Genomic DNA, 6,264 nt, shown 5'->3' with positions numbered 1-6,264 from the left:
AACATGAATGGGATGAACTCACCCATAAAACGTAGACAAATAGCAGATTGGATTAGAACCCAAAACCCTACCATATGTTGTCTTCAAGAAACACATATGAGGCGGGTTGACACTCACAAGGTTAGAATTAAAGGTTGGAGTAAGACCTTTTGGGCCTCAACTGATAGAAAGAAGGCAGGAGTTGCAATCATGATATCTGACAAAGCCAAAGCACAAATAGACCTGATCAAAAGGGATAGGGAAGGTAAATATATTCTGCTAAAAGGGAGTATAGACAATGAGGAAATATCACTAATCAACATGTATGCACCAAATGGTATAGCATCCAAAATTTTAATAGAGAAACTAGGAGAGTTGAAGGAAGAAATAGACAGTAAAACCATATTAGTGGGAGACTTGAACCAACCACTATCAAATTTAGATAAATCAAACCAAAAAATAAACAAGAAAGAGGTAAAAGAGGTGAATGAAATCTTAGAAAAATTAGAGTTAATAGACATATGGAGAAAAAAAATAGGGACAAAAAGGAATACACCTTCTTTTCAGCACCACATGGCACATTCACAAAAATAGATCATACACTAGGTCATAGAAACATGGCACTCAAATGCAGAAAAGCAGAAATAATAAATGCAGCCTTTTCAGATCACAAGGCAATAAAAATATTGATCGGCAAGGGTACATGGAGAGCCAAATCAAAAATTAATTGTAAATTAAATAATATGATACTCCAAAATCGCTTAGTTAGAGAAGAAATCATAGAAACAATTAATAATTTCGTTGAAGAAAATGACAACGGTGAGAAATCCTTTCAAACCTTATGGGATGCAGCCAAGGCAGTACTTAGAGGAAAATTCATATCCCTGAGTGTATATATTAACAAATTAGGGAGGACAGAGATCAAGGAATTGGAAATGCAAATCAAAAAACTTGAGAAAGGACTAATTAAAAACCCCCAGAAGAAAACCAAACTAGAGATCCTAAAAATTAAGGGAGAAATTAATAAAATCAAAAGTGACAGAACTATTGAGCTAATAAACAAGACTAGAAGCTGGTACTTTGAAAAAACAGACAAAATAGACAAAGTACTGGTTAATCTAATTTAAAAAAGGAAAGAAGAAAGGCAAATTAACAGCATCAAGGATGAAAAGGGGGATCTCACCTCCAATGAAGAGGAAATTAAGGCAATCATTAAAAACTACTTTGCCCAACTATATGGCAATAAATATACCAACCTAGGTGATATGGATGAATATTTACAAAAATATAAATTGCCTATACTAACAGAAGAAGAAATAGTTTTCTTAAATAATCCCATATCAGAAAAAGAAATAAAACAGGCCATCAAAGAACTTCCTAAGAAAAAATCCCCAGGGCCTGACGGTGAATTCTGGCCTGATAGAATTCACTGGCCTGACCAGTGAATTCTATCAAACATTCAAAGAACAGCTAACTCCAATACTATACAAACTATTTGACATAATAAGCAAAGAGGGAGTTCTACCAAACTCCTTTTATGACACAAACATGGTACTAATTCCAAAGCCAGGCAGGACCAAAACAGAGAAAGAAAATTATAGACCAATCTCCTTAATGAATATAGATGCAAAAATCTTAAATAGGATACTAGCAAAAAGACTCCAGCAAGTGATTAGAAGAGTCATCCACCATGATCAAGTAGGATTTATACCAGGGATGCAGGGCTGGTTCAATATTAGGAAAACTATCCACATAATTGACCACATCAACAAGCAAACCAACAAGAACTACATGATTATCTCAATAGATGCAGAAAAAGCCTTTGATAAAATACAACACCCATTCCTACTAAAAACACTAGAAAGCATAGGAATAGAAGGGTCATTCCTAAAAATAATAAACAGTATATATCTAAAACCATCAGCTAATATCATCTGCAATGGGGATAAACTAGACGCATTCCCAATAAGATCAGGAGTGAAACAAGGATGCCCATTATCACCTCTATTATTTGACATTGTATTAGAAACACTAGCAGTAGCAATTAGAGAAGAAAAAGAAATTGAAGGCATTAAAATAGGCAAGGAGGAGACCAAATTATCACTCTTTGTGGATGACATGATGGTCTACTTAAAGAATCCTAGAGATTCAACCAAAAAGCTAATCGAAATAATCAACAACTTTAGCAAATTTGCAGGATACAAAATAAACCCACATAAGTCATCAGCATTTCTATATAATTCCAACACAGCTCAGCAGCAAGAACTAGAAAGAGAAATCCCATTCAAAATTACCTTAGACAGAATAAAATACTTAGGAATCTATCTCCCGAGACAAACACAGGATCTATATGAACACAACTACAAAACACTTTCCACACAACTAAAACTAGACTTGAACAATTGGAAGAACATTAACTGCTCATGGGTAGGACGAGCCAATATAATAAAAATGACCATCCTACCCAAACTCATCTATCTATTTAGTGCCATACCCATGGAACTTCCAAAAAACTTTTTTACTGAATTAGAAAAAACCATAACAAAGTTCATTTGGAAGAACAAAAGATCAAGGATATCCAGGGAAATAATGAAAAAAAAATACAAGGGAAGGGGGACTTGCAGTCCCAGATCTCAGACTATATTATAAAGCAGCGGTCATCAAAACAATTTGGTACTGGCTCAGAGATAGAAAGGAGGATCAGTGGAATAGACTGGGGGCAAGCAACCTCAGCAAGACAGTATATGACAAACCCAAAGATCCCAGCTTTGGGGACAAAAATCCACTATTTCATAAAAACTGCTGGGAAAATTGGAGGACAGTGTGGGAAAGATTAGGTTTAGATCAACACCTCACACCATACACCAAGATAAATTCAAAATTGGTGAATGGCTTGAACATAAAGAAGGAAACTATAAGAAAATTAGGCGAACACAGAATAGTATACATGTCAGACCTTTGGGAAAGGAAAGACTTCAAAACCAAGCAAGAATTAGAAAGAGTTACAAAATGCAAAATAAATAATCTGGAATACATCAAATCAAAAAGTTTTTGTACAAACAAAACCAATGTAACCAAAATCAGAAGGGTAGCAACAAATTGGGAAACAATCTTCATAAAAACCTCTGACAAAGGTTTAATTACTCAAATTTATAAAGAACTAAATCAATTGTACAAAAAATCAAGCCATTCTCCAATTGACAAATGGGCAAGGGACATGAACAGGCAGTTCTCAGCCAAAGAAATCAAAACTATTAATAAGCACATGAAAAAGTGTTCTAAATCTCTTATAATCAGAGAGATGCAAATCAAAACAACTCTGAGGTATCACCTCACACCTAGCACATTGGCTAACATGACAGCTATGGAAAGTAATGAATGCTGGAGGGGATGTGGCAAAGTGGGGACACTAATTCATTGCTGGTGGAGTTGTGAATTGATCCAGCCATTCTGGAGGGCAATTTGGAACTATGCCCAAAGGGTGATAAAAGACTATCTGCCCTTTGATCCAGCTATAGCACTGCTGGGTTTGTACCCCAAAGAGATAATAAGGAAAAAGACTTGTACAAGAATATTCATAGCTGCACTCTTTGTGGTGGCCAAAAATTGGAAAATGAGGGGATGCCCATCAATTGGGGAATGGCTGAACACATTGTGGTATATGTTGGTGATGGAATACTATTGTGCTAAAAGGAATAATAAAGTAGAGGAATTCCATGGAGACTGGAACAACCTCCAGGAAGTGATGCAAAGTGAAAGGAGCAGAACCAGGAAAACATTGTACACAGAGACTGATACATTGTGGTACAATCGAAGGTGATGGACTTCTCCATTAGTGACAATGCAATGTTCCTGAACAATCTGCAGGGATCTAAAAAATACTATCCACAAGCAGAGGATAAACTGTGGGAGTAAAAACACCAATGAAAAGCAACTGCTTGACTACAGGGTTGGAGGGGATATGACTGAGGAGAGACTCTAAATGAACACTCTAATGCAAATTCCAATAACAGGGAAATGGGTTCGAGTCAAGAACACATGTGATATCCAGTGGAATCGAGCGTCGGCTATGGGAGAGGGAAAGGTGGTGGTGGGGGGAGGGGAGGAAAAGAAAATGATCTTTGTTTCCAGTGAATAATGTTTGGAAATAACCAAATAAAATAGTGTTTAAATTTTTTTTTTTAATTTTTAAAAATTGAAAAAAAATGTATGCATTTACAAAAAATAACTTTCCAAGGTGTCTTTCATTGCTCCCCATTACATAGTACTCCCACCCAAGTAGTCCCCAATCCAAGGCCCAAGTTTAATTTATACTTGTTGAATCAATTCTTTCACTCAGATAAGAACCAGTTTTAGTTGGTTACATTCCGGTACATATATATATATATATATATATGTATATATATATATATATATATATATATATATATATATATATACGTATGCACATATGTAAGTACATATATATTTATGATCTTTTATCCAGTATTCTGTTTAGCAGGGAGTTCTGTCCATCTGATCCTTTCATCCCGCAGAAATATTTTTATGTTAGTAAATTATTTCTGGCAAATTTCACTTTTAAAAAATCTCCTAAATCCACAAACTTATTATACTATCTATATTGATTATTATTATTATTTTAAAATCTTCTTTCTTAGAACCAATACCAGGCAACAGGAGTTAAATGACTTTCTCAGGGTCACATAGCTAGGAAGTATCTGAGGTCACATTTGAACTCAGGACCTACTGTCAGGTCTGACTCTCAATCCACTGAGCCACCCAGCTGCCCCCTATCTATACTGATTATTAAAAAACTCTACAATTCTATTAAAACTTAGCTAATAATAGAATCTGTGACATATTAACCAGAGTTTTCACCACAGAGGTACAAATGCTTCCTTTGCCTTTATTGGAGAAGGGGGCAGGAATAGAACAGGATCCAGGGACAGAACCATTAATAACTTCCCAGATAAGACACTCCAACCTGTCCCTTTCCTTGGGTAGGGCACTTGAATCTGCCACCTCTTTTTGGCCATAAGCCTAGCTCATTGTGCTCAGCCTCGTCCACTATGGACCATTTTTCCAATACCTCTTATTGCTTGTGATGTATTGAGGTATGGATGTAGCTGTATCAGCTACAATAAGGTTGTTTTTTGTTTTTTAAGTGAAATGGAGAAAAATTAATTTTAAAAATAAAGGTATATGGGGGAAAAAACCACAAAAAACTCCTGGAGGTCAGTTTCAGGTTATTGACTCTGGCTCTGGTGCCCACCATACTTGAAGAAGAGATCAGCCCCTGCTAGGCACAGGGTGGTGGTATTTCTATTTTAACTGGCTTTTAAAAGTCTGTTCAGGTGGGCTAAATTATAAGGAAATGAGCTTTAAGTATATAATGGGGGGAGGGAGACCTGCTATCATGACTTTCTCCCACACATTATGTAGTCAACCTTTTCCACTAAAAAATACTTGTTTACCTTTATAAAATGGTATGACCTCTTCCAACTGCCTAATGTTATTAATGTCAACAATAATAATAGCTAATATTTACAGAGAGCTTTAAAGTTTTGCAATGTACTTTACATATATATAGATACATATAAATCATTAGATTTTAACAACCCTGAAGTAGGTGCTATTGTTGTCTTCATTATATGGATGTGGAAACTGAGGCTGAGATAGGTTAAGTGATTGGCTCAGTCAGGGACACACAAGGTCTTCCTGAATCTAGGTCCAGCCCTCTTGCAGTAAGTAAGCTGCTATAGAAGCTGAATAGAAAATAGATGGAACCAATAATCCTTCTACCAGTTTCCGGTCCTCCACTGACTTGGCTGGTTTTTGTTTGTTTGTCTTTGTTGCAGTTGATTTGTTTTCAGTGGGAAAGCCTTCATGAAGCACTTACTGTGTGCCTTTTTCTTACCGTGTGCATTACTCTGGACATCCAGGCACAAAAGTGAGACAATCCCTTTCTTCAAGAAGCTTAATCTTTATGGGGTAGGTAGCTACACACACACACACAAAGCCTTTGGGGGGTTTTCATCTACTGACATGCTGACAACTTTTTATTCAAGCTCAGACCAACCCTTTCTCCAGTTTTGTTGACCAACTATTGATCCCGCGGCCTTCTCTGGGATATTGCAGACTCATTGTCAATGTTATCATGAAATACAGATAGGCCCTCTTTGCCTTTGGTCCTTTCTGGACTCTGTTTGACACTCGGGACTTTGATCTCATCTATTAAGTATTCACACAACTTGCCTTTTGGCCTCTTCTTGCTTAGGAAATTAG

Source organism: Monodelphis domestica, chromosome 3, assembly GCF_027887165.1.
Source record: "Monodelphis domestica isolate mMonDom1 chromosome 3, mMonDom1.pri, whole genome shotgun sequence".
Lineage (NCBI taxonomy): Eukaryota > Metazoa > Chordata > Mammalia > Didelphimorphia > Didelphidae > Monodelphis > Monodelphis domestica.
The sequence above is the reverse complement of the archived record's forward strand: the minus strand, read 5'-3'. Positions refer to the sequence as shown.